Source organism: Chinchilla lanigera, unplaced genomic scaffold, assembly GCF_000276665.1.
Source record: "Chinchilla lanigera isolate Chin_1 unplaced genomic scaffold, ChiLan1.0 scaffold00028, whole genome shotgun sequence".
Taxonomy (NCBI): domain Eukaryota; kingdom Metazoa; phylum Chordata; class Mammalia; order Rodentia; family Chinchillidae; genus Chinchilla; species Chinchilla lanigera.
This window is the reverse complement of record NW_004955429.1, coordinates 18,717,750-18,744,262: the sequence shown is the minus strand read 5'-3', so window position 1 is coordinate 18,744,262 and position 26,513 is coordinate 18,717,750. Positions and strand designations below refer to the sequence as shown.

At 50.5% G+C, this 26,513-nt stretch overlaps 1 protein-coding gene across 1 annotated transcript in view; it reads right to left on the bottom strand.

Annotated features, from left to right (window-relative positions):
* Positions 1 to 26,513, bottom strand: part of Tspan9 (tetraspanin 9) — a 76,066-nt gene that overhangs the window by 28,331 nt on the left and 21,222 nt on the right. The window lies entirely within an intron of this gene.

Sequence of the window (26,513 nt, the reverse complement as noted above, 5' to 3'; positions counted from 1 at the left end):
CGATCTGATGACCAGGCCAAATAGCATGCGTGATCCCCTGGATAGCACCTGTCAGGAGGTGCTTGGCAAATATCTGCTAACCACAGTCCCTATTTACCTGGTGGATCAATCAGGCATGGACTCTGCCCTCAGAACATCAGGCGCACACACATGACCAAGGCATGAGCAGGCAGAGTTGGGGTGGTAGGTTGGTAATAAAACACCAAGTAGAGTTGAGAGATTCCTGCTTCAGGAGCTGGGAGGAAGGGGATTATAGATGGAACCTTGAAAAGGGGACAGGCCTATGGCACAGATAATTGGTCTGGAAGGAATTATGGGCAGGAAGAAAAGCATGCAGAAAGGAAGAGGGACAGGAAATGACATCAGAACACTTTCCGCTGGCCGCCCTGAGTGCTCTGTGAGACAGGCTGGAATGAAGAACAGTGAGGGCTCATCTGACTGGCTCTCAGGGTGCTTGGGCTCATTGTAGAGTGAGTGCAGGCTAAAGGCCCAGGTGACACTGGCAAAGGAGCATAACTCTGCTGGCTTCTGCGGACAGTGGTGGCACCTTGTGTGGGAGCAGAGGGGGCACTATTCACAAGACTGAGGCCCTGGGAAGAACTTGGCAGCTGCATGGCAAATGGATTGAGAGCAACCAAGGACAGGGAAATCGAGGAAGAACCACGGGGCCTGACCCAGGAAATGGTAGTAGAGATGGACCGTTGGGACAAGGAGGATGCAGCATGGAGAGGTTTCCAGTCTGGGAGGTGTAAAGGTCAGAAACATGATAGGACAAAGGAGGGCTTGTGACACAGGAACAGCGGAAGATGCAGGTGGAGTGGTGGGAACGTGACGTGGGTATGGCAGAAGTGGGTGAGGGAGGCTCTTTCTGTGGCTCAGCCATGAACTGTGCAAAGTCAAAGTCAAATCCTTTGGGAGTGGGATTGCAACCAAATTGTGGCTTGATCATTTTGTGTCTCGGTCTATCATCCAAACCTAAATGAATTACTTCACACAGGCCTATTGTCAGGAGCAAAAACATGAATGTGAAGGTGCTCAGGAAACTACAAAAGCACTTTATAATTGTAAGGTGCTATTACCAGAGCACAGACCTGGGACCAGAGGCTGGACAAGGACAGAGAGAGGATGTGCAGGGAGGGTTAAGACATGAACTGCAGAAACGCTAGGCCCAAGGCAAGCAGCAGCCCTGGAAAAGGCAGAGGCAGAAACAACCAGAGAGTACTGTATCTCACATATCAAGAAGTAAGGAGTATCTTCACAGGCCATAGCTCCAGCTATGTGCCAGTCATCTTCAGCAGCCCTACTGTGCATCAGAGCTGCCAGCCTCTGCCAGTACCATATAATGTCAGTCCACAATAAATAGTTCTTCTAGATCTGTCCAGGGAAGGCAGTGGGGAAGGTGAAGCAAGTGCAGTGTGGGTCAGGGAGGGAGACCAGAACTTTGACAAGGTCTGGAAGGTAACAAGGGGTATGAGTGTCCAGTGTCCACAAGGCAAGAATCCCCAGGGAACAGCCATCACCATGAAAGAGGCATTCAGAGAGCCATTAGCTCCTGATTAAAATTAAGTGGCTGCTGCTCTAACCCAGAGAGGTCGAGCACATCTGCAGGAAAGGGGCAGGTAGACAGGCAGTCTGACCCTAGGCTGCTCCAGGAGGGATGCTCTGCAGAATGGAAAACCCCATTTCTCTTTCCCTTACCATTTGGCCCTGAAGAGCCTTTGTGACCTTGCCAGACTCTCTCAGGACCCCCAAGGGTCAGAAGCAGCGAAGAGCACCAAGAGCCTTTAGGGCCCACCTTCTGCCCCACACCAGACTGGACTGCAACACCACAGGTCGTGAATGAGCCACTCTATCCTTCGGGGGCAAGTAGGCAACATCTGTGAAGTTGTCACCAGCGGTAACTGATCTCTCCTCTCTGTCTCTTCCTTTAGCAAATTCCAAGGGTCATTATCAAATCACTTCTGCTACAGCTTTGACTGCTCAGGGTCTAAAACAAGCTCATGGTCATTCCCAAGATGGCTTTTCAATAAATTCAATTTTTTAAATTAAAATTTTATAGTTAAATTTTAAAAAAAAAAAATTTGGTGGTATCAGGGATTGAACTCACAACCTTGTGCTTAAGCAGGTGCTTATGCCACTGAGCTATATCCCCAGCCCCTAAAAAATTTTTTATTAGTACAGGTTTGCAGAAATGTTTACATTCAGTGTAGGGAATAGATACATGTACTTAATGTATCATAATTTTTTTATTCCCTTTCCCCTGTCCTCTTTCCTTCAATACCTAGATCCCTTTCCAATTTGCAAAAGATCTAAAAGACCCAGTCAACAATGAGCAAGTGAAATGAACCGATACTTCTCAGAAATGTAGTAGTATAAGTTGCATTAAATACGTGAAAAAATGCTCAACATCACTTGGCATTATGGAAATGCAAATTAAAAAAAAAGAAACGCAAATGAAAACCACACAGACATCATCTTATTCAAAAATTCCAACAGTAACAAAAGTTGGCAAGGCTGGGGGTTGGGGATCCTTCTACACTGTCAGTCGGGTTTGTAAGCTGGTACAACCGCAAAGGAAATCAATATGGAGATTCCTAGATGACCTTTGACACAGTGAAGGTTCAGTAAACACCTTCCATGTACGTGCTTACAGGAAAGGTGCTCTTTTTCTCTGCCCTGAACAAACCATTCTGTTGCAGCCACCCACCTGCTACTGTCTTCCGAATACTGGGCCTCCTGGGAGCCATGGACACCCTGCAGAATTCCTGTCTGGGAACTGCTCCACTTCACCAGGAAACTACACACTGGCCACAGATGGGCAGTGCCCACAAAAAGCAAAGGAGTGCTCCAGGCAGGTCTCACCACCTGGCTCGGGATGGGTTCTGTGAGCCAAATGGATGGTGGCGGGGAGCACGGCTGAGTGATAATTGGAGAGAGGAGCTGGGCAAGATGCCAGACTGTTCTGAACAGCTACTACCTCCAATTTTGCTCTTCCCTACCCCAAATGTGGCTATCAGTGGGCCCAGGCATGAGATGGTCTTGGTCAGGAAGGATACAGGCACTCTGACCTAGAGAACTCAGGTTTGGGGCTACCATTCCCTGGCACTAATGGAATGGGCATAGAATCCTAGAATCTAGTGGCAGTTCTGCCCAGTGTCCATCTGCCTGCTTCTCTCTCCACTGCAGGGACACATCCTCATAGGTACACAATGTTAGAGCCCTTCTGCCAGACGCAGCTGCAGTGCTGAGTCCAGCACGGCTGCCACGAGCTCATCAGGAGCCTGGCGAGGCAGCCGAAGGCCCTACCATCAGAAGACAGTGGGACGATGGTCCTAGTACTCCATATACTTTTGAGAACACTCGAGTGTGCCCAGCAAAGACTCTAGGACATGAAACCTGATGCCCTCTTCCAACTGCAAAATGCACAAATAAGGTGCAGAAGGATCCTGCAGCACTGCCTGCCTCACCCAGGTGCTGTAAGCAAGGCTGATGGGGGTTGGCAGATGCAGCCTGGGCCTGCACCACCCCTCTTTTTGACTGCTGTGGTGGCTTGAGTCTTCTAACCTAATGCAGGTGGTTGGCCGTAGAGGACAAGGGGCCAGCAGTCCTTCCCCTGCTCAGTCTACAGATGGCTGGGCCCAAAGATGTGTCCAAGTCACAAGATGAATCAAGGGCAAACCCTGCCCCTACCCTACTCCTTCCACTCCAGCACATCTAGGGCACCATTCAACATGTATTCCTCCTTTGCAGCTTGTAAGAGGCTGAAGAAAAAGGAACTGGGAAACATTTCTCTACTGTTGTAGGATCAGTTTCCTCTTTCCATTTGCAGGGTAGAAGCCTGGGAGCAGTTCCGAGGACAATTTTTTTGAGCCCCTAGGCACCTGCCTGGGCAGAGACCTGAGAGCCAGAAATAGGCCTGACACCTCCTGAGCTCCTCCTGCACCTAGCAGACATAAGAAACATGCCTTGGTCCAGGCATCGGCTCACGTGCCCCAGGATGGTCCGATCAGAGCGATGTGGAGACCCAGAACCAGGTGCTGCTAGCAAGAAGCAGAGGAACAGCACCTGTTGGGGCTGGAGGGCTAAGCGGTGGCACCGGGAGTGTAGGGGCTCAGTTTTCCCCTCTTCTTCCCAGGAACTCTAAACACCTAGACAAGGCAGCCCAGCACACAGACCTGTGGGAAGACTGGAGTGCCCAGAGCTGAGCAGCCCAGGCTCAGAGGGAGAGGGCTGTGTGGCAGCAGTAGGCAGCATGGCTCTGGACGCAACTGACGAAGCTGGACCAACTGTCCTCAGGAGGAACAGCACCTGGCAGGGAAGCCCTCACGGCTCCTGACTGTTGGGGCAAAGAAGGCTCCAGAGCCTACCCGTGGGGTGCAAACTCTGGACCACACACCCTCCCTTCTCTGCTGTTGACTCCAGCAGTCTTGTTCCTGCCAGCCCTTTCTCCCCCATTACCCAGGCTCCCACATCCATGACTAAAGGACCATCAGCCACATGGTCCCCTCTAGGGGTGGCGGGGGCTCACCATCTGGCAGGACCTGCTGCCACTGGTGCTGGCTTTCTGCCTGCATGCAGGGTCCAGCAGGGGATAGCGGACTTGAGAGTATTCTCCTGAGCGCCAGGCCACTCCTCAGGGGCCCCACACACTGCCAGCTGTCTCTTGCCTCATCCAAGTACTTTGCACCATCTGGGGAGAGGACCAGCTCCAGGACCGTGGCTGCAGAGAACAAGGACCTGGCCTCCTCCCAGTGGGGGCCTCCTTCCCATCACCACCCAAGACACACACAGGCTTGGAGGAGTGAGAGGCCCAGGTCACTCATCCATGAAGACCAGGGTCAGCATAGCTGGGCCTCTCGGGGAGGGAATAAGCATCTGGGTTAAAAGATGGAGTACGAGGCAAAGCCATCTTCCTGGCTCTAAGAACACTGCTGGTGTTGAAAGAAGCATCATGTGAGCAGCCCTCACCTCAATGTACCGTTTGGGCTAAGCGCTCCACACACAGCTGCAGCGTAAGCTCATATGCCGTGAGCAGCCCACTGACAGGCAAGTTCAAGGACAGCCTGGCCCCAGAGCCCAGGCCCTAGGATTTACAGCTGAAGGCCAAGGCCTGTCCAGGAAACTTCTGCTTCCCCGGGGGACAGGAACTAGAGGGCACATGGGGACAGAGGGTCACCACGATGCTGCCAGAAGCCACACAATCCCAGAATGCTTCTTGGGGCCTCAGACTCAGTCACTCTGCCCATGGGCTAGTGAGCTGGCCTCACAGACCACCTACCAGCCACATCTGAGGAGACAGGAAAGCAACGGGGCCTATGTTGCCCTCCTCAGCCAGGCTGGGTGAGGCCAGCCTCTGCAGTGGGAGCCAGGGAGGGGCAGAGGTAGGGCCTGATGCCTAGCTGCCTGCCCCACCGTCTGGATCCCTGAAAGAGGCTTCCTCTGAGTGTGATCTAGCCCCACACTAAGCTGCTTAACCAGCAGCCCTACCTCCACAGCTCAAGGCTCAGCTGCACAGCAGCAAGGGGGCAGTGCAGTCCTGAAGAAGAGCACAGCCCCGAGTCAACACCTGTGCAAAGTCGAGTAAATTACCCAACCTCTCTGAGTTTCTTTTTGTGCAAAATAAAGGGTAACAGAGCCCTATCTCCCAGGATAGTCCTGGGAAGAAGCACCCACCCCCTGGCTCCGTGCCTGGGCTGGAGGTGCCTCACAATTGGTGGCGACAAGACATTACTCCAGCAGATGGTCAGGCACAAGAGCAGGGCAAAAAAGTCCCTGGGAAATGACACACCACCAGGATGGGCTTCAGGATGCTGCCAAATTGGGTTGGTTTTTTTAATTTATTTATTTATTTATTTATTTATTTATTTATTTATTTATTTTTGAGATATTGCCCAGCCTGGCCTCAAACAGTCCTCCTGCCTCAGCCTCCTAAGTAGCTAGAATTCAGGTATATGTGCCAACACACTGGGCAAGGGTTAATTTTTCTACATTAGATTTTAAGGCCTATGATGAAACCCTACCTGTCTGCTCATTCCCCCAAATCTATCCATCCACCCACCTCTCCACTTCCTCAGGCTGGCTCAGAGGATGTGACAAGAGGCCTGGGGACCTAGTTCTCCACAGCTGCTGCCTGGATGCTCTGCATATGACCTGCTAAGGACAGAAGGAACTGCAGTGAGGTGCAGACTGCAGCCATACAGGTCTGGGAGGGCTCTTAGAGGTCATATACAGTCAAGGGAGCCAAGGCCCAGAAAGAATATAACTCACCCAAGAGCAAAGTAGAGCTGGCGTTCCCTGGTCCATCAACATGCCCTCTGCCCAGGGTGCGGGTCAAGTTAGATGACCGTGGAGCCCCTCATTGGCTCATTATGTCCTTGGCACAGGGCCCTTGCTGGGTTGTCAGCTGGGAAACACAGAGAAAGGTGGGGACAGTCCCTCCTGCAGGTAGGTGGCAGGTACAGGGGTCAGAAAATGCCCAGCCATCAGGGACTGGATTCTCCTCTGGACTCTCGTGGAGTGTGGGCAGGCTGTGCCTATATCAGAGCTCTGCTCTGCTGGTGGCTAAAATCTGTAATCCTGCTGGAGGCAGGGGTAGGGGAAAGCTCAGCACTGAGGGGCAGGCTAGCTGGTACCCCAGGTCGTGGGAATCAGAAGGATGCCCAAGGCCTCGGCCACACCCACTCCCATCTAGAGAGTACAAGGTGCCCTCCCAGATGGCAGGAAGAGTCCCACAGGATGGAGAAGCAACAGTCTCCATCCCTGCTAGACTCAGGACTTTGCTGGATTTGCCTGCAGATGCTTAGAATAACTACTGTGCAGGTTTCTCCCTGTCTGCTGGTGAGCCATTCCACTGGGAACAAATTAAGACTCAGAGAATCCCCTAGGACCTGATTCTTAGGTGAGAATCCCCTAAGCCAGAGGGGAGGCCTCAGAGGAAGCTGCCTGGGAACACCAGAGGCAAAAACAAGAGGCAAGTGAGCTGGACACCAGAACATCTCCTTTGTTTAGCTGGCCTAGTTCAGAAGAGGAGGCAGGGATTCTAGATCTCTAGGAAAACTGAGGGACTCTTCTCCATCTCCAGAACCCTGGTTCCTGAGCAGGAGCCTGGGAGGGATGGTAAGGACAAGGAAGAGGACTCTGCCCTCCATGGCGCATAGGACACAGCCCAGCCAGCAGCATTCCGTTCTATCCTGAGCCGAGTGACACACACCAGGGCCCTGGGCTGGCAATGCTTTGCCTGCTGCCCCGGCCTCACTGGGCACACAGCCAATACTGGACCTGCACTAGAGGTCAGAGCCATGCAGGCCAGCACCCACACCTGCCACACAGACTGCAACTGGAGTGAGGGTACCCATGGGATACAACCAGGGCCAGAGGAGAATACTGGCCATTTCTCCAGGGCCACTAAGGCAGGGCCCCCTAGTTTGGTCATCTTTTAGTGATGTCCTTCCCGCCATATGTAATCATATATATACAGTCTTTAAAATCTGGGAATATAGCCAGACACCATGGCTCATGCCTACACTCCCAGCTACTTAGGAGGCTGAGGCAGGAGGATCGCTTGAGCCCATGTTGGGGCCAGCCTGGGCAACATAGCAAAAGCCCATCTCAAAACAAAAAGGTAAAATTTAGAAATAAACTGTATAGTAGTTTTCCCTACTTAAAATAATATTGTGTGGTTGGAAGTTACACAACTGAATGGCAGTCCTCCTTTATCTTTGGTCATGTGTTCACCATGGTAGCCCCAAACCCTGTATGTACTGTGTTATTTTCTGTATGTACAAAGTTATGGTGAAGCTCACTTACAAATTAGGCATAGTAAGAGATTAACAACAGTAATAACAGAACAATTATAACAATAATAAAAGTTATGTGGATGTGGTTTCTCCCTCAAAATATCTTACTTTAATCACTGCACTCTAGTAATAGTTTTTGACCACAGTTAGCTTTAGGTAGCTGAAACCACTGAAAGCAAAAAGCAAATAATAGGGAGAAAGAATAGTGTATGTGGTTTTCAAAACTCAGAGAATACCAAAAGTAAACTCTGCAGGATGTAAAAGACTATGTTACGAACATTTTCCCCATGTCCTTTAATAAGTTCCCAAACGTACTCATCTATAACATATCACACTTTGACTGTTCCTCTAATGTAGAACAATTAAACTGCCTCTAATTCTCTTTTACGATAAACTGCTTTGTGATGCACACACTGACATGTCTGGCACATTTCTGATCGTTCCTCAGGCTGCGTTGCTGATCACAGGACAGGTCTGTTTGTAAGGCTCCTGGTGCAGGCTGCAGAGTTGTCTGCTACCCAGTTAGCAACCATCAGTCTTAAGTTCTCTGCATACATGGCATGGGGTCCAGCTCAGTGGCGGGGCATCTTTAGCTTTGTGAGGCCATGAGCTCGGTCTGCAGCACCACAACCAGAACACAAACCTCTGCACACTTGTAAGGCAAGAAAACAGCATATTACTGTTGTCATCATTTGGACTTCTTTGTTTACTGGCAATGTTATGCATTCTTTCTCATGTTCGGTGATCACTAATATTTCTTCTCATACAAACAATTACAGCAGCCGGCAAACCACAACTCTCAAATGTCCATGGCATTTTAGCGCTACTGCAATATACAAAATACACATTAAATCCCAGCAGTTAACATTACACTTGTACTTAACAGCACAGTGCTGTTGAGACAGGTTGACAGCGTCCTGAGTGACCAGATTTGAGTCAGATGGCCATGGGTTTAAAGGAAGGCCCACTCCTTCCCGTCCTAATGTGTGACCTAGGTATTATCTGCAGTAGTAACTACCTTGAAAGGCAGCCAGCAAATGCAGGGGAGGCCCCGGGTATGACCACACACCTGCAGTGTCATCAACAGGCCACAGGTCCATAGTAGACACTACTGAGTGGCCTGACAGGCAAAGCCCCACCCTGAGGGGAAGATGCCAGTAACCCTGGGCTGTACTGTTAAGAGGCTAAATTATAGCCTGGTGTCCAAAAGAACCTGTCAGAGAGTTTTCCTGTGGGGTCCACTTTACAAAGAGGACACATATCCTTTGGGAGCTCCCTATGGGAAGGCATGAAACTGGACCCTGTGGCTCTGGGCTTTCCCTCCCCAGGAGACCAGCAAAAAGCTGGGCATCACCATGAGCCTCTAAAGGCAGCAGGAGGCTTGATGGACAGTCTCCTGGGACTCAGGCAGTTCCCAGCCCTGTGGGAGGCTTAGTCCCAAAGGAAGAAAGGAGGGGGAAGGGGAGGGCTGAGGCAAACTGAGAACCCCCCAGGGAAGAGGCTGCTGTGCCTGGGAGGCTGCAAGGGAAGCCATCAGAGAAATGTAAGACATGGAAGCAGCCCCACACTTGGCCTCCCGTCCACGCGGCTGGCTGCAAGAAGCACACACTGCTCCCAAATTGAGAGCTAACTCACATCGAGACCAGGAAGCCCCAAGCCTTGGCTCCTACTGCACTGCAACCAGGGCAAAAAAACACATCCCTCACCCTCCAGGGATAAAATGAGTGTGCCCACCAGGATACCTGGTGGAGGGACCACCTCCACCTTGGCAAGAGGGAAGAGACCTGGACAAGGGACAATCACAAAGTCACTTTGGCCCTAGATATGCACTTTAAGCAAAACACAAGCCTGCTCACTATTCCAATAGCCAAGATACGTATCTTAGTTACCTTTCTCATTGCTGAGACAAAATACCCAAAACCCAAAGTTAAAGGAGGGAAGGTTTATTTAGCTCACAGTTTGTACAGGGTTCAGTCCATAATGGCTGGCTCTAAGGCAGCGTGGCACGCAGACAGGTGTTGCAGAGGAGAAACAGCTCATGGCAGGCAGAAGATGGCAAAGTAAGCAAGAGACCTTAGCAGCCTTTTTTCTGCCCCTTTTACATTCTACCTAGGCTACTGGGATTAAGGCCATGCCAAATCAGTGGACTGATTTAGTAATCATCCACCCTTAATCTCAGCACGCTTAATTCTAGCATTGTACCATGAATCAATCACACACTCTAGATTCAGCCACCTCTGAAGAAGCCCCACTTATGACTGCATGAGGTTTTAGGGAGACATCTAGATACAAGCCATAACGATACGCAATCAGCCCACATCTGTCAACAGATGAATACATTTTAAAATGTAGTTTATATAAACAATGGAGTATTATTCAGCCATAAAGAAGAATGAAATCCTGTCACAGGAAAATGGATGAAACTGGAGGTCATTCCATATATCAGTCAGCTTTTCCATTGCTGAACAAAATATCTGACACCTGCAACTTGAAGAGAGGTTTGTCTGCCTCGTGATGTCAAAGGACTCAGTCCAAGTTCAGCTGACTCCAAGGCAGAAACATCATGACAGAAGAGTGTGGCAGAGCACAGCGGCTTAGTTCATCATGACCAGGAAGCAAAGCAGGGAACAGTGCCAGGGAAGAAGGGGCCCACCAGGAACCAGATGTAGACCCTACAGTCACTGAACCTCAGCGACTCATCCAGACACACCCAGAAGTGTTTTTTACTAACCCAAGGTGACTCCCAGGCCAAGAAGTTGATGGCTTAACCATCACATCACGTTAAGCAAAAGAACCACAACTCATCACTTCTGAGTACACAGCCAGCATCAGGGACCACGTTCGCCCATAGCACGGCATCAAGCAGTGCACTTGCTCTGCTGCTGAAAGGCCTCTTTCTGCTGACTTCCCACAAAGTGCCCTCCATGGCTCCTCTAGGAACTGGGATTTGAAGCTGTGCTTCTCACCCCACTTTCTGAGTGGGGAAATGAGGGCATGTGACTTTACCCTAGAGCAGGGAATAAAAGAGTGTTGGGCTGGGGATCTAAACCCAGGATTCCCGACTCCCCGTCAAGGCTTAGCACACAAAGCATAGGAGAGGTGGCAATGTTTTCTGGGGAGCAACACTCCTGGTGGCTTGGTTGAGAAACTCAATGACATTCACAAAGGGCACAGTGAGAACACCAAAGCCACAAACCACCATTCAGCACAAGGCAGGCCAGCCCTGGCAGCTGCAGACTATTCAGCCCACGGGTCCCCAGGGGCAGGAGAGGATTATAAAAGATGCTGGGGAAGAGTCTGTCGTGCCAGACTGATTGTTCGAGCTTAGGAAGCAAGAACAGGAAAGGATGCAGACTCTAGGCGAGGGTTCAAGATCAGCTCAGCAGCTTCTAACACAACCCCTGGGCAGCTCACCCACCTTTCTTAACTGCAGAAAGAGGAAAACAGGAGACAAAAAGTGCGTTGTAAACTCTAAGTAGCATGGGGGAAAAAACTAAGGGAACACTCTCGTCCTCTTGAAGATATGAGGAGGAGGAAAGAGGAAGACGAGGGAAAGCAGTGGAAGGACCACCATGAGGCAGTCGGTGGAACCAGACGCACTGGCTTTACAGCTGAGCCTTTTCATCATCGCAGAGAACTCAACCTTCCGCAACTGGACGTGGAGTTCATAAACACGGTTAAAAATACTGTTCACAAAATTCATGCCAGCAGAATAAACCGCAGATGGCGGTAGTGACACCCTTCCACTGCAGTAACAGCTGGCTGTGTGGACTCAGGAACAGCTGGGGAAGCTGTGCTTAGGCCTGTGCAGGGGCTCTGCACGTGGGAAGAGAGTCTTCCCAAAAGCCAAAATCCTTACCCTAAGCCTCTCCTTAACTCCAGAGAGAACCACTAGGTTCTCCCTCCAGGCCCGCAGCAGGGCAGGTCACACACTCAGAGACAGCAGTACGGGCAGGGGTCAGAGTGCCTTTTCAGGTGGGACAGGGCCATGTGGGCTTGACAGTCTAGCCTGGAGTGCCTTTGAAGACGAAGGAGGAGAGGGACTCTGCAGAGCCACATCTGAGATTTTGAGGCCAACAGGTAACCCTAATATAAGGAGAAGGGGTAGAGGGAGACACAGACCTGCTCACCCTGGCAGACTCGGTGCTCTGTGGGTCACAAGTCATATACAGGAGCATCCAGCATGCTACCTGCTCACAAAGCCATTGGGAGGCAAGGTCTCAGCACTAGCTATGTCATCGACTTTCTATGAGAGCAGCCACTACAAAACACTTTTAAAATGTGATAAAGGGCACAGTGTTGGCCAATGAGCCCTTGGGAAAATTCAAGGTGAGCCCTCTGACACATCCCACTGCCTCAGCCCTTCTCCTTCTCTCCTTGCCTTGTCCTACCCTACCTCAGCAGCAGCCCTGCTACCCCAGGAAACCCACCTTAGTGCCCTGCTAGAAATGGCAGTCCTGCCACAAGCACCACACTGTGCTTCTCGAGGTCTTAGCTGTGCCACCTAGTCACACTGACAATCAGTGCTCCCTATGGGGGATGGTTCCCTAAGGTTCCCTGAAGTATGAAGAACCTAGAGAGTGCCCAATGATGACCTCAAAGACAGAAGCAGAGCCTACAGAGCTTTTCATAAACACGCAGCATGAGCAGGGTCCCTATGCATACCTGCCCACCCTCTGCCACCTGTGGCACCTGGAGAAGTGTTCCCCACCTCCCATCGAAACTACATCAAGGCCTGGACTCATCAATGCCTGCCCTGTGAAGTTGTGGAGTACAGACAGGGCTGGCTAATCTCTTCTCTGCTGCCACCCCCACTTTTTCCAGACCCCAATGATTTCCATCTATCCTCTCACTAAATACCACAGCTGTGTGAGACTCAGACCCAACCAGACACATGCCAGACACTCTTCACAAGGTTACTTCATTCCCAGGGAAACAAATATGGCGACAGGGGTGAGCACAAGCCTCTGAGGCAGAGGCTGATGTGGACAGCTCCAAATGCGTGGCCTGGGGAAGTGACGTCACCTCTCTGAGCGTCAGCTGTCCCATCAGTAAACAGGTAGGCCTGCCACCTTTCTTGGGTTCACTGCTGAAACAATGCTTACAAAGTGTCTGGCTGCTCCTGGAAAGTCCACAGCGAATGGTAGTATGACACGTTTGCACCAATTCCTTAAGATAGGTGTCACTATTTTCTCTCTACCAATAAGGAGGGTGACACCCAGGGAAACTGGGTAGCCAGTTCAGAGTCACAGAGCTGCTGCCACCCAGGAGGCAGCAGCAGAACTGAAAGCTACACATGCTAACCTGAGATATACACTCCACACCACAGACTTGCAGAGGACAGAAAGGGGCACAAAAGGTCAGGGTCCCCTCAGTCCTGGGGAGCTTGGAGTCTCAATTCACAGGAACAAAGCAGCTATGTGGCCTCTGGTCAGATGCTTCCATCTCTGCACAGCCTCAGCAGCCCCCCAGGAATCCTGGACCATTAGTCTTCTTCTCAGAAGCCTGGCTGGTCTCCCCTAGACCAAGTGCTGTCACAGGCAGGTAGGCCAAGCCCCCAAAGCTAATCAGACTACCCCTGCCTTTTCATACATGCACCCTGGGGCCTGTACACCCCAGCTCCCAAAGCAGCAGTCTTCAAAACTCCAGCTGCAGGGCAAATCCAGCCCAGAGGACACTGCTTCTGTACTCACAAAGAGCCAGCCATCTGTTACGGTCTGTGTCTAGATGTCCCCCCAAAGCCTCATGCAGTCTTGGGTACGGGCTTCTAGAGTTTGTGACTGATTCATTTTTTAGTGCTGGGATTATGGGTGTGAATGGTACACCCACCCTAGGGGGGTCGCCTACATACAATATAAGGGACAGAAAGAATCTCCTCCCGCATTCCTCCCTTTTTGCTCTTATTGCTTTTGCTGTCTCCCACTGCCTTGAACTGTTGCTCTTCTGCCATGCCACCCTGCCTTGAAGCCAGCTGATTATGGACTGAAACTTCCACAGACTGTGAACTAAATAAACCTTTCCTTCCTTAATTTTGGGAGTCAGGTATTTTCTCTCTCAGGAACGAGAGAAAAATAATCAAGACACCATCTCTGAAGATGGGAGACAGGAGGCATAGGGCACTTTCCAAACCCACTTAGTGGGGAAAAACCACGTAAGTGCCCATCACTCCCTTGTGTTGTCCCCAGACCCAGTGACAGACGATAGGCCTCCAGGGAACCAGGGCCTTTTCCTCCGATCTTTGTGGCCATCCTGGGAGTGCATACTTTGGGTCCATTTTACAGATGTGGAAGCTGAGAAGACTTAGGATACTCTCCAGTGTCACACACACAGTAAAGGAAATGCTAGGACACAAACCCTGGTCCTCAGCCTCCCGGCCAGGTTCTTTCTGCTACAGAGTGATTCTTTCTGCTCCTGTGCGATTTGTGTCCTCACTCATTCACCCTCATTCCATTCATTCCTTCATTTGCTCAATTCTATTTTCTTCCTAAACTGTTAAAGCTCACAACTCTCTGGGCTGTTTACCCGTTACCACCCTCTCCTACTGCCCCAGAAAACCCAGCAGCTACAGTGATATTTTTCTTTTTCCATAGAGCTGCCAGGATCCAGCTCTTCTACAAGCCCTACACACAGAGCTGATGCAGAGTCAGCAGCTTGGCCTGGAGAGAGCGCTGAGAGCATCGCAGACTACTCCACACTCTGCTCAAACTGCAGGCCTGGCCTAGAACTTGTCCCTCTGCTACACAAGAGCCTTCTTATAAAAGATAGCCGAGCCTCCCAGAAACACAACTCTTACACTATTATTTTAGGAAGTGGTTTGAGGCAAGAAATGAGAAAGACGTAAAGCAGCTTTTACTCAGCTCAAAGGCAGATGCACTGAGCCAATTAACGATGGTATTTATCAGGCACCTTATTACTATGCCTGGTGCTACAGCATAGGGCAGGGCAGGCCCACAACAGAGCAGGAAACAAAGGCCCTGCCTTCCAGGACAAGTGGTTTGGTTGAGGGAAGGAGATATACATCTCATCGTGCCCTGGAAGGAGAGGCACTACAGGCTCATCGTCAGCACAGAGGCAAGTGCACCTGAGAAACTCAGGAAAACAAGGAGCTTGCAAGTGGGGACAACGTAAGATTTTATGGAATTTACACTAGACATTGGAGAATGGCCAGTACTTCAATCTGGGACAGCATACGAGGAACTTGCCAAGCCACCTTCTCAGCACCATGGCTAATGCAAAAGCCTGCCTTGATCCTTCCTTCTCCAATCTTAGCTAAATATGTCACCTTTCTCCTAGGCCTTTGGCTAAGGCTTCAGGGTGGGAAAGCAGAGCATTAAATGAGATCTGTGAGAACATCTCAGCCTTCAGGCTTATGCACAATCCATTCATCCCCATTACTGCTAAGTAACAGTGCTGCAGGCTCAGAGTTGGGGGTGCTGGAAAGAATGGGCTCCCAGCTCTGTAGCTACCATCCCCTGCAGGGGCCAGGCTGCTCACCAGCTAGCATGGCAGACTCTTCAGCCCCAGATGTCAGAGGAAGCCACACCTCAGGCAGCCCAATAAGGATGACTTCTTTCTTTCTCTGAGACCTAATGAATTCTCAGTGAAACTGTCCTTGACCGGGACCCCAGGTGCATGCCTAAGAGAAGCTCTCACACATGTGCACAGGGCAAATACGCAGTTGGCAATGCTCACAACAGCCTTGCTCATGAGAGCAAAATGCTGGGAACATCGGACTGACAATGAAATACCACTACACACAAGAAAGACAAAAGAGCTGCAAGTGCAAACACCACACGGATGAATCTTAGAAACATAATCTTAGTAAAAGAAATGGTATTACAGAAAGCTACATATAGCACAATTTTATACAGCTTAAAAGTAAGTCAATCTACAGAATGCACTATTTGGGGATATATGTGAGTGACAAAATTAATAAAAAAGGCAAAAGACTCATTAAAATACCATTAGTAAAGGGTACCTTCTGCAGGGGGAGGCCAGGGAATGGGCTAGGGATGGCACTGACCAGAGACAAGGAATAGGTGATAATCAGTCTTGAATGGGGACAGATGCCATGGGCCAAGGCAGCTTGCCATCCCTCAGCCAGTAAGAATCACATTGAAATGTCTAGCACTACATGCCCGAGACCTACAGAGCCCCATTCCTTCCAGGCACCTTAACTGTCCGCTGCCTTTGTCCTGAGCAGGTGCTCCAGGTGGAGGGGAAAAATGGCACTGGCCAGACAGCCCCACCATGAGTCAGCCCAGGCAGGGCACATGGTGCCGGGCTGGGTGGCCAAGTCTGCTGGCTGGGCACACATGGCACAGCAGTGTGAGGAATCTTGGAGGCCGTACAACCCCCAGAGTGAAAGGCTGCCCAGCGCCAACGAGAAACCTGAGCTGGGAGATCATCTGAAGGCACCGCCCGCCCATACCCTGGAGCAAGCCACATCCAGGACCATAGCAAACATCTGTCACCCTGGCACCATGGCAGGCCAGTTCCATGTGAACTTCCACCTCCCGCCCCTCGCAGCACCAGCCTCCGGCCCTCGAGGTTGACATGTTCAGGGTGGGCTGGCATGCAGCACAGTGGTCAGCTATGATGTGCTGACTTGGCAAGCTGCTTGTTTCCAGTCCTCACCTGCAGCATCTCTCCTCGGTGCAGAGGGGCTCTGGCCAGGGACTGTCAGGGCCCTACAAGGTGGTGCCACCACATCTAATGGCCTGAGGACGTGGACAGACTCGACATCTCAAATGTGCTTGTGGTCTGCAGCAGTGGCAGTGGAGCCAGAACCTTCCACCTGGAGGAATCCTATCAGGTGCACAGAGGGAACCCTGAGGCATGGACAGCAACAGGGCCTGCAGCAGAGAGCCAGGAACCTGGGCCTGCCCCTCTCCCTGCTGTCCTCTGCTGCTCTTGTTTCTGCACCTGCTGCTCTGCTGCCTGCTCTGAGGCTAAGAAACTCCACAGGGGAAAGAGGCAAAGAATGTACAGCATTCTCTGGTGAGAAATTCTAATTATTTTTAAAAACCACAATCTTTATACACTCTTGAGTAAGCACTGCTCCCACTTAGAGGCATCCTTCTCTCCCTGGGTAGGAGATGATGCAGGTCATGCTGGGCCCTTTGTAGCAACCCCCCCCACACACACACACACCCAGGCACACACACTCCATGTCTACAGTACACAGACCTTACTAGATTGTAGCACCCTTCTCTGTCTCTTTCTCTCTTTCTCTCTGCCTGTCTGTCTGTCTGTCTGTCTGTCTCTCTCTCTCTCTCTCTTTTTCTCCACCTACACTGGCAGACAGTGAGGGACACACAGACATTACTACATTGTGACCACCAAAAGGGGACTAGGGAAGTGCCATGGGATCCTTAAGGGAATCCAGGGTGATCAAGAACGGATAAGCCTTCCAAGAATGTGGTGTTTCCTTTGTGAGAAAAGAGGGCAGCATGCTGGAGATCAGGCTGGGGTAGACCCTACCCCTATTCCCAGAGGGGTCTGAGGAAAACCCAAGCAAGGACAGGAGGCAGAGTCTCCAGGAGCTGAGAAACACCCCTTACTCCACCTAGGACACCACACTCCACAAGGCTAAAAAGCACTTGGTAGGCACCTACACATGCAGAGCCATAGGATTCTATTCTCATATATCAGTTCCAGGGCATGAAGCCCCTGGTGGGTGCTACTCTACAACAGAAAAGACTGCTTATCTGTGACAGAAAAAAGGGACAAGGAGGGGGAAAGGCAGCTAGTAAGATGGGGATGAAGAATGCAGGCTCACAAGGGAAAGAAAAGTTTGGCTTTAGAGCCAAGGCTTAGAATAAAGGTATCTTCATCCACTTTTCCAGCTGAGTATTAGGAAGGCCTAAAATTAAACCTATGTCCTGAACTCTGAAACTGTCCATCCACCTGGACAATCTGTGATGCCTGAACCTGTGCCCAGCCTCCCAAACATCTCCAACCAAGATCCAAGCAGGTTCCAGGATAGTCCTAGGGAGGAGACAGGTGATAAGGGTGCTTTGGTAAACTGACACGGGACCCAACCAGCCGGAGGTTATCTGCCACACAGACAGAAGTGCCAGCTAGATGACAGGAGGAAAGGAAGGGACGCAGGAATAAACTGAGAGAACAGAGGACCCCAGACTGCTCAGTTGTGTCCTTATCTCCTACTTAGGAACCCACCCTGGATGCTCCTCAGCCATGAGAGGCAGACGCACCTGGCCCAGGGTCTTATGGCCATCTCTAGAATAGAAGCTGGGGTCACCAATGCAGCCTGCCAGAAAGAAGCCTTCTGGACAGGCCTGAAAAGCCAGGAAGGGGCTTCATCCGCATGCAGCCAAACGCAGCAGAAACAACAACCGCGCCATCTCCAAGGCCACCCCACAAAGCACTCCCACTGCCACTTTCCATTTCGCCAAGACTCAACTTCACAACCAGATCCTGGTGAAGCTGCTTGTCAGCAAGTGCCACACAGGCCAGAGGTGAGGAAAAAGTGCCTGACCATCAGAGGGGAAAGCAGGAGTACATGGCATCTGCTGAGGAAACTAAGCAGGATGCTAAGTCGAGCCACTTCAAGGGGACAGGGATGAAGGGGAAGAAGGCAGAGAGAAATCACACCCAATGCCAGCTCAGCCTACATCATGCCCAAGGGCGAGCCAGGAATAAAGGCTGGGCAATCTCTGCCCACCACCCCTGGGTCTGGGGTGGGACAAGTCCTGCCTCCCATGCCCACTGCACCTACGATGCCCTGTGAAGTGGGCTGAGTGGCAGCCAGACAGGTGCACATTCTGGTCCCTAAAACCTGTGGCTATTACCTTCTGTGGAAATGGTTTCTTGCAGGTTAAGGATCTCAAGGTGAGGCGATAACACTGGGTGACCTGCGTGGGTTCTAAGCACCATGGCATATATCCTTATAAAAGAAAGGCAGAGGGAGACAGGCCTACAAAGGACAAGGTGACAAGACCATGGACAGTGATTCAGTAATGCAGCCACAGGTCAAGGAATGCTGAAACTCAGAAGAGGCAAGGAAGGGTCCTCCCAGAACCTCTAGTCCAGACTTCTACCACCGGAACTGTGAGAGATGCATTTCTGCTGTTTTAAGTCATCAAGTTGTTCCAACAGCTCCAGGAAACCAATACACCTCCAAGTAGCCTGCACCTGGCCATCAACTCTAACCTGAACCGAGAGGAGAGCAGACAGCCTCTCCCCGACAGCTCAACAGCATCAACTGCTCTGCTTTGAGCTGGACACTCCCTTTGGGTCCTGCAACACCCTCTGACTGTTGATGCGACACTGTTGCCCTGCATCTCACGGATAACACAGACATTTTACTGTGCTGTGTCACAAAGTGGTTGTGAGGACAGCATATTTTTGAAATGCAAGCTAAGCATAATAACTGCTCAATAAATATTAGCCACCACTATTACACCCTTGAGAGGGGCCGCCAGGATCAAATGAAAAATGTACATGCCAGTCACTTTTAGGTCATTATTACAACTTCTACAGAAGCCACACTTTCCCCCACCCTGGCCCACAAGAGCAGGACAAGTCATCCTGGTTACAAAGGTCCTGAGGGCCTGCCGCAGGGCCTCCTGCCACCTTCGAATCTCCCTAGAATGTCAGGCACCCCCTCCAAGTGAACACCAAAGTCCTCTGATTCACAGTCTGGCATGAGGAAGACATAGCCCAGGTAGAGAAAGGGGGGTAAGGTGGAATGAAAGGCACGAGAGGAGGGAGGGCAGGACTGGCCCAGCACACAAGCCAAGCTGCCACACAACACCCGCTGTGAGCTTTTCTCCTGCTTTCAGCTACCCTGTTCCCTGTGGCTGCTGACAGGGTTAACTTGCTGCTCTCCAGACACTCCATGCCAACGTCACCTGCACTGGGGAGTCCCTCACTACACACAGCTCTGTCCCTTCAGGCATCTGACCTTGGTGCATCAGCAAGGCCAGTGATGCACAGGCTATGGGAACCAAGCACGATACAGACCACCCCAGAGTGCTCCAAGGTCAGCCCTTGTCAGGAGGATGAGGTGACTTTCCAGATCTGTGCCCTTGCATGAATCAGCCCAGGCTATGCACACATTCAGCCCAGACAATTTTTAAAGCTTCTCTGCAGCTCATACTCACCCTGTGTTGGTTAAAATGGCATTGGCTTCCATCTCTGAATTTTAGTTTTTTGCAACTAAACAATCACTCAGATTTGCCCGCTGTGTTGCTGTTCCGGCATACAGATCCTGAATATGCTTCGGGGCTCAGGGCAGAGGCTTAGGTACTAGCGCTCAAAGGTAGACTCTGCTTATCCTTCTAGCTGACGAAGAACAGTCCACCTGTCCTGGGAATTTGGCCTGGTAGCCCAGGAGTAAGGACTGAACCTGGCACAGATCCTCACATAAGCATAACCTATTTGGAAAAAAAGGCCCTTCTGCTTACCCAAACTTAAGAAAACCACTTTGTCCCGCACTCTTGTGGAAAGGAAGAAAATGTTTTCCCACCTCTTTTAAGCTCCAACAAGCATGAGTCAGGCAGCATGCATGGATACATTCCTTATCTTCCCATGAGAATGAAACCAAGGACCAGCAACCCACACATACCAGTTGTGGTTGGCAGCTACCTAAAAACTGCCCCCAAACCAGTGCCTACACACGTGACTTCTGCTCTGCTCTGAGGCCGCCACATCTTACTGGACCACCTACCCTCTTAGGGCTTCTGAGAAGCCCTCACTTCTAAAGATTATGCAGAAGACGCTGCTGACCTCCATAGCCCAAGACCGGCTCCTCCTGTGCATACCAGGATGTCCCTTCCTGCTGGGCTCCCTGGGCAGGCCCCAGGGGTGCTACGACCCCAGAGATTGCAGGAAAGAAGCTAGAGAAGGCTTGCAGCCAGCCATCTCTGTTCACCCCGAATCAGGTGAGCACATGCCTAGAGTCCCCCAGTGTTAGACTGGGTATCCCTCCGGGATGCTATTAGCTTCCTCTGTTTACTTCCAATGCAGGTCTTGCTGTACCATGGATGCTGACTGACTCCTTGGTTGTCTCTTTCTACTAAAAGGGAAGCTCTGTGACAACAGGGGGTATATCTCCTTTGCCCATTTCTGTGCCTGTACAGAACCTGACACAAAGGCAGAAGTCACATCTACTGAACAAAGGAATGAATCATTCTGAAACTCTGACCAGCCCTGGGGATGAGCACCACTCCCCATGACTCCTTGTAACGGGGACCACAGCTCTGCTCCCACCCCCAGGTTGGGCTGACATATCCAAGGTGGACCAGCTTTCCCCACACAGGAAGCTGCTGCTGAAGCAGAGCTGACAGAACGGGGGAATCTGTCAGGGGGCTGTGCTGACATCAAACCAGACCTGACAGCTGTCATCCCCAGCCCGTCATGAGCGGCCATCCTGACACAGTACTTGTGCCTCAGTCTTGTCTACCCTCCTCGATGCACAGAGCTATCTGCCAGACCCTGCCCCCCTGGGCACAGCCCCCTCAGAGAGAGCCTGGGGTGACTTCTCTAGCTGGGCTCCACAGTGTGGAAAACAATGAGCCAGACTGGGGTTCCACTCCTACCTCTGCCATCAACTTACTGCAATTTCCTGGACAAGTCCTTTTCTGTCCCTGGGCAAAGAAGGAGACAACAGAATAAGTAAAACTCTCAAGGACACAAGTATAGGCAAAGATTTTATGAACAAACCCCAATCACACAGGAAATACTACAAAGAATCAACAACTGGGAACATCAAATTAAAAAGCTCTGCACAGCAAAATATACCACCAGCAGAGTGAAGAGACAACCCACAGAATGGAAAAAATTATTTTTACCACCTACTCCTCAAAGGACTAACATCTAGAATATATTTTTTAAACTTTTTAAAAAATCAGACCACTCAAGTTGAAAGACCAAATCCAAAAATGAGCATTTTGAAATGAATAGACACTTCTCAGATAAAGAAGTACAAACAGCAAATAAATACATGAAAAAATGTTCAACATTACTGGTATTCAAGAATGCAAATTAAAACACTGAGATTCCATCTCACTCCAGAAAGAATGGCTATCATCAAGAAACAAACCAATAATAAATCCTGGTGAGGCTGTGGGGAAAAAGGAACCCTCTGTGGGGAAGAAGGAACCCTTCCCCATTGCTGGTGGGAATGTAAATTGTTATAACCAATACAGAAATCAGTATGGAGATTCCTCAAAAAACTAAAACTAGAGGTTCCATCTGACCCAACTGTGCCCCTTCTAGGTATCTTCCCAAAATAGTTAAAAGCACCATACCACAATGATATATGCATACCTATGTTTACAGCAGCACAATTCATAATACCTAAATCTTAGAAACAGCCCATATGCCCATCAATAAACGAATGGATAAAGAAAACATGGTGTTTATATCCAATGGAGTACTACTCTGCCATAAAAAGCATTAACTTGTCATTTTCAGGTAAACAGATGTACCTGGAGAACATAATATTAAGTGAAATAAGTCAGACACACAAGTTTAAATATTGTATTGTTTCTCTTTTGTGAGAAAGCATAAATAAGGAGAACAGAGGGCAGACACTGGGAAGTAGAGAGAACATGTTCAAATGGGAGGGGAACAATTGAGGGAGGGAAGTCAGGGAAAAAGAATTTCAAAAAAGAGAATGGAAGCAGAAAATGGAAACAAAGCTTTTGTAAATGGGGAGGGGAAGAAGGACTGAAGGGAAGGGAGGGGAATGGGGAAAAAAAGAATTAAGGCATATTCTGTTCAGGTACAAAGCCACTACAATGAATGTGACCATCACATATGGCAAATACATATTAATAAAAATAAAAAGATTTTCATAACAATAAAACAAAAGAAAGACAAATTCCTTGTACTCTGCACTCCCCTGGACATTCTCCTGATGCACATCCCCAGCTCAGGAAGGTGACCAGGAAAACAGCACAATCCACAGCACGAGAAAGCTGGACAGTCCCATGTATCAGTGAGCAGGAGTCCCAAGGAAACCAGGCTGCCTGACGCCCCCGCCTGGGGGATCTGATACCACATCTCAGTTAACAAAAGCGAGCTGATCAACCCTGAAAAATGTGGGAATTCTAGTTAGATGGAGGAGGCACTTCCTGCCTACTAACTTGAAAAAATAAATTTCTTTTGCAGAAATCTTTATTGCTGATTAGAATGGGTCCCACCTACAGAAGTACAGGTCTGAACACAGAACAGACCAAATAGCAGTTTTCAACCCTGACTATGTGAGATCCTCTGGGGAGCTTTCAAATAGCCAGGTGCTGGGCTGTACTAAAGACCAATTAAAGCAGAATATCTTAAGATGAAAGTCAGCATCTATATTTTATGTTAAGTCTCCTACAGGACTCTCACGTACAGAGAAGATGGAGAACTATTCAGCTGCCTGTCTGCCCATCAGCTCCTAGGCTAATCATTCTGCCAACAAGCTACTGCTCCTGCTGCTGTCACCACCGCTGCTCAATTCATGCTACAGCCTGAAACACACTTGGGAGTCGCAGCCTCTCCTTCAGTGCCAGAGACCCCCACAGTATTCCTCTCCCTACACCTTATAAGTGAGGAACTGCTGAGGAGGCGGCGCATGAAGGAAGGGGAGCTGGCCTCATACCTTTCCCACTCTTGGGCGAGGACATACAGACCACAGCACAGACCCACACGACACTGCCTAGGGCTGTCACTCTGGGCCTAAAGCACTGCCACAGAACTGCATGGAAAACAAACTACAGAAGCCAGGGGTGGAACAGGCCATGAATGAAATGAGGCCTCAGTCCCACACTCCACAGGTCCTCGGCATGACAGCGTCCAGCACCACTCCTGACAAACCTGTGTGTGACCCAGGGCTAACTGTGCTGGGTGAGGCCTGGGTGCTAAGCTGTGTTCAAACATCCTGGGTACCAGGCACAGAATTTCACTGTAATTGGTCATATTTGTTCCAAGGATGACGACTGTAGCACATTTTTCATGTTAATGTCGTCCAACTACCCATGTACTGCAATTACTCCACATCGATTTTAAAGCCGACTTAGCACAATAGCAGTTTCTAATTTGTAAGCAAAACCGTGGTGACATAAATCAAACTGTTAGAGACAACACTGCTGCTGCATAATAATGGAGAGTTAATGGGGAGGGGGGCAGCTAGGGCACAGGGCTCCATGGACTGTCTCTGCCCACAGTGCGCCCCTCCGTCTGGGCCTGATGGCACTGGCTGGTGGTGGCTCCTGGGCCTGGTGGCCACAGCTGTGACTAAAGGCCCCCCTCTGGCTCTCTGCTGCAGGACACAGCCCACAGGGAGGGAGGGAGGACAGGGGTCAGCTGACCCTGCGTCCCAGCATGAGGCCTGGGGGATGATCTGAGAGAGCTATAAATCGTGAGAGAACAAGGACCAGAAGAAGGGGCACAATAAAGCTCAGGGTCTGGTCCTGGCTGTGACTCCATACTTACTGAAAGCACACTGGAGAAAGCCGTGCGTTAAGATATGCTCTTGGCATACCTTAGAATGTGGGCCTACAGAGCCAGGACACAAAACAAGCTAACCAGCACAGAGGGCTTTACACACAAGCCATCCAGTAGCACCTCTGCTGGCAGCAAGCTTGGGGGAGGCAGCTGGGTATAGGAGTAAACGGAGGCGAAGGTCAAAACCCCTAGGGTCCATGTGGACACAGCTCCACAGAGGATCAGTGTCCTGTTTACCTAGCAAGGGGAAGGCTTGGGCCTGGACATCTGTGCTGGTGAACATTCAGGAGAATGTTCTGGACATCTGCTATCCCCCTATCTTCATCGCAGTCCAACCTGCGCAGACATCTAAGCCGCCAGCCATGTGTGCAGGGCCATGTGCGCAGCATGTAGGGGTCCCTCTTACATACCCCATCCTACAGCAGCACAGCTGCAGTCATACTGTGCCCAACTTCATGGCACCCCTGACAGGGCTGAGCTCAATGCTGCCTCTCGAGCACAGTGAAAATTCAGTATCTGCTTACTGGAAGAATTTTCAGGGAACACAGTACAGAACTCTGCAACGGTCTAAGGAAGTATGTTCACAGCAGAGCATCAGAGACAGTGCTTACTGTCTGCCATATAGACCTCGGTCTTTAAACAGCGTGGGTTTAGGACGTCAAAAGAAAAATTGATCAGGTGCCCAGATATCTTCAATGCTGTTTCTTTAACTCAAAGTAACCTACCTTAATATAACAAGATAGACTAGCTAGAACAAGCTAAGGACTGTTCCAGCCTTGCTTTTGTCTTTCCCAGTATAAGTAGGTAAGAGACAGAGAGACAGGATACAGGATGGAGTATAAAACCTAGAGAGTGGTCCCAAAGGGGTGACTGTCCTACCAACCACCTGTGATTTGGGAGCACCCTAGAAGTGCCAGCTTGTCCTCAGGGTGCTGAACTAGTCACATGTCCCTTTGGCTTCCCTCCCCTCCTCCACCCCACAAGAGCCAGCAGACTTGCAAAAGGTCAGCCTGATGCTGAGTCTCCAGGGCTCTCCTGCCATCAGGCCATAAAAGGTGACTTGAAATATCTCCCTGCATCTTTGGAAAAGAGCAAGGGCTGCAGGATTGCTCCTAAGTCAGGACGTTTCACAGGAAAAGGCCAGCATGTTCCTTCAGATGGGCAGGGCCTGGCCTTTGGAGAGCATCACGCAGAGGTGACAGTCATTCCTGGCCCTACCAGCCCACCCAGGGCTACCTGCTGGGCAGCACTGTGTGCTCTCCCCAGTGCACAGGAAGTGGTCCCATGTGACACCGAGAGCCCCCAGAGCATAAAGCAGGGCCTGACCACAGGTCAAGGCAACATGACTCAGTCTCCAGGCTACAGCCCTCCTGGCAGTCACAGGAAACACTTCAATACCCCATTCTTTAACACCCTCCATCCCCCACTTCCAGGCAAATGACCCAGGTTAAGCCTGAGGCACACAGTACCTGCTGTGCTGGCTCCAAGACAGACTCTAGGCCAACATCTGCCAACACTTTCTGAGCTCCTCTGTGCCACAGATGGTGGTTGTGCTGCTGGACAAACTGGAAGCAGTGAGGCTCATCCTCTGGCATGCCATCCAGGTAACCTGCAGCCTACCAGCCAGGTACCACCTGCTATAGACCCCTGAAGGACAGCAGAAAGGAGGCCTCAGGTCTGTTTGCCCTGAGAGGGCTTCACTCTGGTCTGTGACCAGTGTGGAGAGGACAGCAAGGCAGTGGTTAGGAGCATGAAGGGCTTGAGGATCAGTCAGATGTGAGAGAGCACAGAGAGCATACTACACCAGCAACCAGCACAGGCAGGCGCTGAGAAACAGTAACTCTTATAAAGGTAAACATTATGAAGGCCTCCTTCAGGAAATGTCCTACATTCATCCTTTCCACCACCCCCCATTCTTCCCTGCTCATCCACACCTCCCAGTCCTAGAGAAAGAGAGACACACAAATCTGCAGTCTTTAAAGGGATCATGATGTTAGAAAGCTGCCCACTGGCTGAGTCAGCTCCTGACAAGAGAGGGCTAACATCCTGCCTCCGCCCTCATGGACAGCTGGCCTTGGTCAGGTGGCCAGCCCAAGGCGGCACTGTGCTTGAGCAGACCCAGCTCCCTCATGAGATGCCACTCAACAGATGCATCAGCATGACAAAGTGAGGCAACAGCCGCCTTTCTGGAGTGCTGCGCCCGATATCACCTGCATGTCCCCTTGACAGTCCCACAGGCAAGCTGTGGGACAGAGTCGC